The following is an 11612-nucleotide window of genomic DNA, read 5'->3' on the forward strand; positions in this document are numbered from 1 at the left end:
ATGGCTTTCGGAACTCCCAGTCTGCCCAGACTGGCCTCACGATAGAACAGGATCAGGTATGCCCAGGCCCCAAGGAGGCACATCTTTTGAACTGGCCTGTGACCCTAGGTTCTGGCCTTTCCCTCTCCCTGAAAGAGAAGTTGAAGGACTGGGGTAGGTTTGGTATTGATCCTTGTACACTGTCCTGTGCTCACAGTCGGCTGTGACCACAGTACACACGCGTCACCGTTACCTTCACCAAGTGACAGAAAATCACTTGCTTTCAATCTGTCCAGGAAGTCACTACCTTTCGAGATACTGAAGCTATTGTCTCTCCTAACTGATGGCTGAGTCCCTAGCTGGTCCGGCTTGTTGAGCCTTCTAGAAACACATAGCGTAATTTTCCTCCCTGGACTGGGAAGGATTTTCTAGAATTTGAGTACAAGGGACCTGCTCTAATGCCAGTTATGTCCATTTAAACCATAAGGCCCCTCCAAGCCTGCACGGGCCCATCTTGCTTAGGACTGGATGAGAAGCCAGGACTGAGGCACGAGTGCCCCCTGCTGGTGATATTCTGTACTGCACCCTGAGACTCCCGCAGTGTGTGGAGCCCACCAGCTGCCCAGACATAGGCTGGGACTGCCTGGAAGGGGGAGGGGATTCATGGAGTCCTGAGAAGGGGTTCAGTAAGACATGAAGACTGTGGGACATCTACTTCAGCATCCAGGAGTGTGGCTATGGGTGGCAGACACCTGGCTAGCTGATGGATGCCAGGTAGGGTAAGCAGTCAGCGCGGAGCTTGTGCCATTGGAGGGACCAGGAGTGTACGATGGGAAAGTAGAGGGAAGTCCGCTGTTTTCTAGAGGTTTCCTAGAGGATGGAGGGCATCTGAGGTACAATGTGATCTTGGGAGAACAGTAATCTTCTTGTTCTATGAATATACCTGGCCAACCACATCGCTGGCACTGAAAAGTAAAGATTTTATGTACAAAGGGTCATTGTGATACTATAACAAGCACACATATGCCACAAACCCCGAGAAATCCCATAAATGCTGTCAGTGAATGAATGAATGAAGAATGAATGAATGAACAAACGATCAGGAAATGGATGAAGGTGTGTTGCAGAATATTATTGATGTATTTACAAGACAGTGTGGTCCACAGCTGACTGGCCTACGGAGTCCCTAGGGGGAAGTCTGTGTCCTTGATTCCCAGGAGGCTGCAGACGTGTGTCACACGAACCTCTGAGGACACAGATACCCAATTTAGAACAGCCCTGGTTTCGGTTTTGAGACAATGAAGCTGCTGTCACCGGAGGAGCCTTGGTGACAAGAGACTCTAAAGCCTTAGGCAGAAACGGGGACATGAGCTGACACTGATGCAGCTCCCATGACAAACCACGGTTGGCCTTGAACTCATGGTTATCCTCCTGTCTCAGCCTCTCAAGTGCAGGGATCACAGGCATGAGCCCCACCTCATCCCTGGCTGGAATATGTCCTTTGTTATTAATTAATTTATGTGCGTGGGTCTATTGCCTGAATGTATGATGTCTGTGTAAGATGTGTGCAGTGCTTGGAAAGACCATAATAGGGAGCTCTGTCTCCTGGAACTGGAGTTCCAGATGGTTGTGAACCAGCATGTGGATGCTGAGAATCAAACCCTGATCCTCTGGAAGAGCAACCCGTGCTCTTAACCACTGAGCCATCTCCCCAGCCCCTGGCATATGTCTTTATGATCAGCAGATATAAATATTACATTAACTGCTGTGCAGAGCACAGAAGACTTGCCATCCTAAGATTATTTATAAGTTAGTTCATTTACAAGGCTTTTCTCCCTGGGAGGAGAGAAAACAAAACCTTTGCATGAGAGACTGATTACAAACATGTATTAGTGTAATGTAGTTAAATGTGATTATAATCTGTGCGTCTCTCCTAAGGGTGGTCCTGATTCACTCATAACTATTTTCTCCCCTCCTTCATTAAAGTTGGCAGAGTGTGTGGTTACGCGCAGGTTTGGAAGGAAGACTTCCTCTGTGTCTTTAGACCTACGGGGAGGTCAAAGCATGGGAGTTGGGACAGCTTGTAGCGTGGGAACTGATCTATCATCTGGTCAGTCACTCTTCATAAGAGAAAGAGACCGTACACGGCATGTGTGCAGGAGCCCAACCGTGTGTGTGTGTGTGTGTGCATGTGTGCAGGAGGAGCCCAACCGTGTGTGTGTGTGTGTGTGTGTGTGTGTGCATGTGTGCAGGAGGAGCCCAACCGTGTGTGTGTGTGTGTGTGTGTGTGTGTGTGCATGTGTGCAGGAGGAGCCCAACTGTGTGTGTGTGTGTGTGCATGTGTGCAGGAGCCCAACCGTGTGTGTGCATGTGTGCAGGAGGCGCCCAACCGTGTGTGTGTGTGTGTGTGTGTGTGTGTGTGTGTGTGTGCAGGAGGAGCCCAACTGTGTGTGTGTGTGTGTGTGTGTGTGTGTGTGTGTGTGTGTGTGCAGGAGCCCAACCGTGTGTGTGCATGTGTGCAGGAGGAGCCCAGCCGTGTGTGTGTGTGTGTGTGTGTATGTGTGTGTGTGTGTGTGTGTGTGTATGTGTGTGTACAGGAGCCCTTGGCGGTCAGAAGAGGGAGTTGGATCCCCTTGAACTGAAGTGACAGAGAGTTTGTGAGCCACCTGAGGTGTGTGCTTAGGACCCCTAGGAAGAACAGCAACTGCTCTTCACCACTGAGCCATCTCTCCAGCCTGAGTCTGCCTTTCTTTTTAAAGCTTTCAGAGGGTTTTTAAACAGAAATAGTTTTGCCGCAGCACCATATCAGAACTAGTTCTGTTAATAGCAAAGTCTTCAATATCAATTATACTTTATGAACAAGTATAATTAAGTGGTAAGTCCCCTCACAGGATATGAAGATAGGCCAGTTTTGACTGGTATTGGGAAATGTCAGATCTGTGTCCCCCGAGGGAGACAAAATCCTTGGCACACTGTGGAGAACATATGTGCTTAGCTTTGAAGCTGGGTCTTGTTCATACATGACCAGTGAGATTCAAAATCAGCACAATTGTGCCCACAGGTGGCCAGACCGTGACCACCAAACCACAGATATGCTTTCTCATTGGTTCCCGATCTCCCTCCTTGAAACTTACCCACAGGTGTGCTCACCTGAAATCCACAGTGCAGGAAAACTCACAGGAGCATAATTTGAGGGGCTGTGATTGGAAATAGCCCAAACCTCCTCAAAAGAGAACTGGCTATAGAGAACCTGGGACGGTGGTAGGGACACACAGACCTGTGTGAAAGCATGAGGGCCCAGCAGCGAGACAAGCAAAGGACTGACAGAGATGATGGAGAAATGGGTGCAATCATAGCACCTGGGGGTAAAGGCAGAAAGATCTGGATACCTCAGCTGCATACCGGGTCTGAGGGCAACTTGAGCTACAGATGATTCTGGCTCAAAAACAACATCAAACAATGGGAAGCACAGTGCATTTCTGGTAAGAGTATACATTGTGTGGCTGCTGTGGAAACAATATGATGGTCTCTTTAAAATTTTCAGTCCCTGGGCCAGAAAGATGGCTCAGAAGGCAAAAGCGCTTGCCACCAAGCCCGACAACCTGGGTTCAACTCCCAGGGCTTTCATGGTAGAAGGTGAGAACTGACCGCACAAGCTATCCCCTGACCTCGGCATTCATTCCATGGTGTGCTCACACACATAAAAAGCATTATTTTTAAAAATTTAACACAATATTATGATCGGACCCAGGTCCACTCTTGGAACTGAAAGAGAGGGATCAGATATTTGCTTATTCACTATTCATTATCCATAATGGTCAAAATATGGAAGTAGGCAGATCATGAGTTCTAGCCCAGCCTGGTCTATGGGGGGGGGGGCAGGTTCTAGGATAGCCAGGGCTACACAGAGAGAGCCTCTCCCAGAGACAGAGAGAGAGAGAGAGAGAGAGAGAGAGAGAGAGAGAGAGAGAGAGAGAGACCCTAATGCCCATCAACAAATGAGTAGTTGAACACAGTACAGCCCATTGCTATAGCAGAATACTATGCTGTCACAAAAAGGAAATGGAGCCTTGGTGTGTGCTTCAACATGGAAGAATTGTGCAGACATTATGCCTTAATGTTATGAAAAGTTTTTGGTGAGGGCTGCACATTGTAAAAAAATAAATAAATAAAACATAAAGTAAAAAAAAATTTTTAAAAACCAGCCAGGCGGTGGTGGCGCATGCCTGTAATCCCAGCATTCTGGGAGGCAGAGGCAGGCAGATTTCTGAGTTCGAGGCCAGCCTGGTCTACAGAGTGAGTTCCAGGACAGCCAGAGCTACACAGAGAAACCCTGTCTTGAAAAAAAACCAAATCCAAAAAACAAAACAAAACAAAAAAAAGATTTATTTATGTATTTATTTAATGTATATGAGTACACTGCAGCTCTTAACTGCTGAGCCATTTTTCTAGCCCTCGAAGGGACAGATTTCCAATAACATTCTCAGGGCTCCTGGTCAGAGGACTGCAAAATAAAACCCAGGATGTGGTTGTTAGGTGAGCCACCTTCCTATCAGAGCAGAGACTTCAAGAAACTCAGGTGAGGGCTGGAGAGATGCCTCAGTGGTTAAGAGCACTGACTGCTCTTCCAGAGGTCCTGAGTTCAAATCCCAGCAACCACATGGTGGCTCACAACCATCTGTAATGGGATCTGACGCCCTCTTCTGGTGTGTCTGAAGACAGCTACAGTGTACTTACATATAATAATAAATAAATCTTTAAAAAAAGAAAAAAGAAAAAGAAAAGAAACTCATGTGTGTGTGATGTGGCCAGAGCAAGAAAAACAGCAAGGACTCTTGAGGGGATGAAGACTTGTTTGGAGTTCAGATTTTATTATATGTGCATATGATTATATATGTACGTATGTATGTATGTTTGTATGTACATGCGCACTCATGCTGTCAAAAGATGAGCCCCGAATATCTTTCCCAACTGCTCTCCACCTAATTTTTAAAGAATTATTTATTTTATGTATACAAGTACACTGTAGCTGTCTTCAGACACACCGAAAGAGGGCATCTAATCCCATTATGGATGGTTGTGAGCCACCATGTGGTTGCTGGGATTTGAACTCAGGGCCTCTGGAAGAGCAGCCAGTGCTCTTAACCGCTGAGCCATCTCTTCAGTCCTCCATCTCATTTTTAAAAACAGGGTCTCTCTCTGAGCCTGGAGCTCTGATTGGCTGGCTGGTGGCAAGCGAGCCCCAGGGATTCTCCTGCCTCTGTTTCTCCTGGGATTCCAGGTGCATGCTTCAGCTCAGCTCCCGGAGCGATAGATCTGCGGGATCAATCATGAGTCCTCGCGCTTCCACAGCAAGCAGGGACTCACCACTGGGCCATCGCCACAGCCAAGGCTATGGATGTGAGGCTCTGGAGACCTGAAAGCCAGCCACACAGTGTGCCTTCCCAGCCCCTGCACGATGCTCCTGCTGTACACTCGTGACCCAGCCCCTCGCCCTCCAGAGCGTTGCTTGACTCGACTCCGTGTTACCTGTCCCTTCCGTCCAGGCAATCAGCTCGTGGGTGTTTGGTGAGCAAGCCTCCTCTGAGGACTCTGAAAGAGCCACGCCCATCTCCAGGCTCCAGCCCCTCACCGCTCCTCTCCGTCCTATGGGCATGAAGTCATGATGAAGCTGATGAGCCAGGCCTGTGATTGACATGTGGCAGTCAGCAGGGTGGGGGTGGGACATCCTGTTGGAGGCCAGGAGGAAATGTGGGGTTCATGGGTGAGGGCAAAGGGCTCTGTCAGAGTCCTAGGCCCTGAGCTGAGTGGACACTTTCCCCTTGGGTGCCCTATGGGGATTAGGAGAGGGATGCCATCCTCTCAGCTCTCAGATTAGGAGACTGAGGTTTGATGTTAACATGTCCAAAGCCACATGGTCCAGCAGGGTGGGTTCTGATCCTCAGGGCCAGAAGCCCCTGCCTCAGCGTCCCCGTGTCTTCCCTTCCCTGGGTTGCCTTCACAGACCTCCAGGAAGCATCTAAATCTCTCCCATCCCTCCACAGCCCTTGGCTACCAACACCACCCTTGACCACAGAGGTGCTCAATCATATTGAGGGATTAGCTCATTAACGCAGACTCGGGGATCTCAGCGTGCTATCTGCTCAGTATGGGGCTGTGCACAGATTATAAAAGGTGTCAAGGGAAGAGACCTGAGTTGGAGCCATCCCAGTAGCAGGACTGGTGGCCTCTCTCAAAGTCATTTCTGAAGCAGAGAGAAAGGTGAAGTTCCATGGGGGAGGGGGAGACAGGGCAACAGGCACTGCCTGGCCCCATTAGGCAGGACCATGAGTGTTTATCTCGCATACATGGGCTTCAGTCTGGGAACAGCCCGTGAGGGCCTGGCGGCTGGGCTCTGTCCATAGTCCTGAACGCAGTGAGGCCTCTCCCAGCTGTTCTCTAGCCTGTACCCGAACCTTCTGGAGATGTGGTTCCTGAGAGTCCACTGAGAGCCCTGGGCTGCTTGTCGTTTGTTTGTTTGTTTGTTTGTTTGTTTGTTTGTTTGAGACACACTCTCATTCAAGGCCCAGACTGCCTTGAATCTGTGTGTTGCCAAGGACGACCTAGAACTTCTGATATCCTGCCTCTACTTCCTGGGACCCCCCAGGCATGGACCACCACACCTGTTTGTGTGCAGTGTTGAGGATCCAACCCAGGGCCTTGTGCACTCAGGGTAAGCACACTACCAACCGGACACACCCGGGCACCCGGGCAGCTCACCAGGCACCTGCGGTTGGCACTTGAACACCTGCTTCAGAAATCACTTGGTCTTTCACACCTGCTATGAGCCTGGCACTATGCCACAGAGAGACACTGAGGGGCATATAAAGAACTAGTCAGCACCCGGACAGGGTGGGCCTAGCTCCTGAGTGTGGACAAGTACCAGGCACACCGGATTTGCTTTCTCTTGGATAAAATTAACGTGTGTGTGAGAAAAGGCATGAGTAGGCACTTGAGCTAATGCTTGGCTCCTCCCCTGGGCCTCCACAGCCCTGTCTGTATGGGACACCCCACTCCTTCAGACCTCCTCTTGGCTCAAGACCCAGATGTGACACCATATTCTACATCAGGGTCTGGGTTCCCGCTGTGCACACAACCCCTCCTCTCCCCTTCCCCCACTACAGCTACATTCTATTGCCACTTGCAATATACGCCTTGTCCTCCCCCGACACATGCTGTCCCCTCTGGGACTGGAACTCCCTGTTCAGAGCAGGGCTTTGCACCTGGTTCCCCTGGGTGGGATCTAACCCAGACTGCATCCACCAGCCCCGGGAGATGAGGAGTAAAATTGCATTAGTGGATGAGTGGCAGAGGGAGATTGGAGTGGGGTCAGACTGTGCCCAGGGAAAACAAATGCTCCCGGACTACAAGGCAGCTGGGACCAGTACCCAGAACCAAAAGAAATCAGGGTGAGCCTTGGGGAGACCAGGCAAGAAGCCAAAATGCAGAGCCGGAGAGGCTGGCCCCAGCAAGCCTGCCTCCCCAATGGTGGGTGCCAGGACAGCTGTGCCCAGGGAAAACACATGTTCTCTGGGCCTGAATGTGGGGCAGTGGGGGAGGGAGGCGGGCAGAGAGGAAGGGGAGATGGGGGAAGAGCTTCAGCTGGGGAATGGAATACCCAGAGATCTTCTTTTATTATTTAGTATTCCTTTTATTGTAGAAAGTTTTAAATGGGAACAAAACGGGGCGGGGGGCGGTGGCATAATGAATCCCACGTGCCAATCCAGATCCAGTGCCCCCCCCCCACTCTGCCGTTCTTATTCTGTGCCTCCCCTCAGGCCTCTTTGTAACAAAAATTCCAGACATATTCTACCCATAAATATTTCAAAATGTATCTCTCACATATTAGAACATTTCTCAAAAAAAAAACCCTCAGTGTCACTGTCTCTTATAGAGACACTAATGCCATCTAATGCGCCCGCCGTCCCCACTCAAATTTCCTCATTTTCCTGAAAAGCGTCTTTTTAGGGCCCATTGATTTGAATCAAGATCAAACCACTTTTGAGGGCTGAGCTTTCGCCTCTTTCTTCTTTCCAAGTGGTTACGGTTTCCCTTGCTGAAGACACCAGGTCCCCCTCCTGTACAACTGTCCCTGCGGGAGGACTTGATGGATGGAACCTTATGATGTCATTTAACCCCCTGCACTCTCCCCAGTTCCTGTGAACTAGCCTAGGGCCGAGCTGACAGAGTGCTGGCTGCCAAGGAAAGTGACGTCTGAGCAACCCTGGGCTTCCCACCTGCTCACCCGTGGAAGGACCCAGCAGCGGTCCGTGGGGTCCACTCTAAAGCTCCGCCCCAGCACAAGCCGGCACCGGACCCTTCCATGGGATCCCTGCGTCCTGGCCATCAGAGCCCCGATGGATCAGCGGAAGCCACTCCCCTCCTTTGTCTATCCATCCCTCAGATCTATCAAGGTGTGAGCTGCAGGGAACAGAGTGGACAGGACCCCTGACGCCTGGGGCAGCTTAAGGTCAAAGGTCAGCGAACACGCAAGTGAGGCAGAGCCAGCAGGAGACAAGAGACAGGGGACGCGGCTTAGTCAGTAAATACTTGCCTTGCAAGGACGAGGATCTGAGAACAAACCCAGCTCCCCATAAAAAGTGGCGGCAGCATTTGCTTTCCATGACGGTACTGGGGAGGCAGAGACAGGAGGATCCTGCGGCTTTAATGGCCAGCCTGTCCAGCCAAATCAGTGATTTCCAGGTCAGTAAGAGACCCTGTCACACAGACACACACACAAAATGAACAGCATCTGAAGAAAAACAGTGAAGGTCATCCTATGATACACACACATACATGTATATACATACCACACACACACCCCACAGATACATATATACATATACCACACACACATACTATACACACATACACCATACACACATACCACAGATACATAAATACATACACCACACACATACACACACATACATGTATGCACATACCACACACCCCCACAGATACATATATACATATACCACACACACCCCCCACAGATACATATATACATATACCACACACACACCCCACAGATACATATATACATATACCACACACACACCCACAGATACATATATACATATACCACACCCCCCCCACAGATACATATATACATATACCACACACACCCCACAGATACATATATACATATACCACACACACACCCCAGATACATAGATACATATACCACACACCCCACAGATACATATATACATATACCACACACACATACTATACACACATACACCATACACACACACTATACACACATACACCATACAAATAAACCACACCACACACACACCCCACAGATACATATATACATATACCATACACACATACTATACACACATACACCATACACACGTACCACAGATACATAAATACATACACCACACACACTGTACACACATACACCATACAAATAAACCACACATACACCACAGATACATAAATACATATACCACACACACACACACAATAACTGAGACCAGGGTGACCTTCCTATGTGGAGATAGAGGGCATGGGAGAGAGAGAGAGAGAGACTGAGCAGAGGACCCTTCAGGGAACAGTAAGAACAGACAGAGCCTTTGGATTGGTAGGGATGCTGAGCTAGGGAGCCATGGGGAGGAGGGAGCTGTGGGGAGGAGGGAGCCGTGGGAAGGAGGGAGCCGTGGGGAGGAGGGAGCCGTGGGGAGGAGGGAGCCGTGGGGAGGAGGGAGCCATGGCCATCTCAGTCCTCTCCCAACCTTTACTACTACTGAGAGAATGAACTAGAGGAGGCAGGAGGATGCCTGTGAGCAACTGCCCATGAAGCTGCTTCCTGTGCAGGGTCCCCAACTTAGCTCACGTGGCAAGGATAGTCATGACACCTGGGGAAGCCACTTGCCCAATGCACAGTGCCCAAGAAAGGCAAAAGGATGAAGCCCAGGCCTGTGGCGGCTCCTCCACCCTTCCAAACCATCCCACGCGGAGAGGCAACCCAGGCCAGGCGACCTCTTACCTAGACTCTGACACCAAGACGGTCGAGCCACACCCCCATGCCTCAGTTTCCTAACCCTAAGAATAGGAACAATAATGGTTCCTGCGTCAAAGAGGTGGACTTGAAGTAACTTGGTTTATGTTAGAATTGGGGGGCAGGACTGGGGTGTGGCTCAGTTGGTGGTACTGGCCTAGTGTGCACAAAGTCCTGGGTTTCTCTCTCTCTCTCTCTCTCTCACACACACACACACACACACCAGCGTTGCATAAACTGGGCCCAGGGGCCCATGCCTAAAATCCTAGCAATAGCAGGACTGACAGACGGTTCAAGTCCATCCTGAGGCGTGGCGCGAGCTTGCTACAGGCTGGGATTCATGAGACAAGAAGAAAGCACAGAGCCTGGTGGACAGCCGCCTCGAGTGACCTCTACTGTGTGCTTGGTGACCTCTGTCCACAACAGCACAACATGAAGACACTCCATCGCTGGCTCCCTAAATTCTGTCCACATCACTGGGCTGACTCACGGAAGGGACTGTGTGGGTGGGGCAGGCACAGGCTCACTCGGCCGGCCGCTGCCTCCTAGGGATGGGGGCTGGATGGAGAACGAAACCCAAGCCCCTTCGAGCGCTGGCTGCCCTGGCTGCCTTCCGTTGCTGTGATAAACACCAACATCAAAGCACCGTGTGGAGAAGCGGGCTTATTTCAGCTTGCAGAGCCACAAAACAATCTGAAGGAAGTCAGCACAGGAACTGCAGACAGGGGCGGAAGCGGGGAGGCCGGGAGGAACACCCCTGACAGGCCTGCTTCCTCTGGCCGGCTCCCCTACTTCCGTACACAGCCCAGGACCACCTGCCAGGGACGCTAGGCCCTGCTCTGTAGATTACTCACCAGGAAGAAAGCCACACAGATGTGCCCACAGGCCAGTCTGACGGGGACAATTTCTCAACTGAGGTGCCCTCTTCTGAGTATGTCAAGTTGGCAACCAAGATCAGCCTCCAAGCTGCCTCAGGCCATGGCCTCCACTCTGTCCCCCTTGTCACGGGCCACCTCAGTTACCTACTCAGAGCTCTCTACTCAGACCCCTCAACTCAGCCCACCTATGAGCGCCCTACAGTGTGCAGCCTTGGCTCAGCTGCCCAGACCATAGACAAGGGGACTGGGGGTCAAACGCCGCTACCACAGGCTATCTCCCCTTGCTTACTCCTGGTTCCTGCCTCTGAACTCAAATGAATCCCTCTGCAGCAAAAAGGGAGCCAAAGATCTTGAGAGCCATCCCCACAGATCCCAGGGGGTTAAGCCACACTCCCCACCCGATTCTAGCGCAGGCCCTGCCGACTCTGCTCCCCGCCCTACCCAGCTACTCTGGGACAATGGAGGAAGCAGATGGGGAGAGCTTTCTTCTCTCCGCCAAACCCTCGGGATCAGAGAATAATCCGAAAACCTGCTGCAGCTTCTAAGGACCAATGGCGGTGGACAGGAGTGTCCTCACCACACCTGGCTCCAGCTGGACTCAGGGCCCTCTCTCCGCCAGCCTCTCCCTCATGTGAGGTGAGCTTTGGAGGGGCTCCTGCAGCTGGATCGTGCACCAGCTCACCAGGAATAAAACAGGAAGC

Source organism: Apodemus sylvaticus, chromosome 17 (assembly GCF_947179515.1).
Source record: "Apodemus sylvaticus chromosome 17, mApoSyl1.1, whole genome shotgun sequence".
Classification (NCBI taxonomy): Eukaryota; Metazoa; Chordata; class Mammalia; order Rodentia; family Muridae; genus Apodemus; species Apodemus sylvaticus.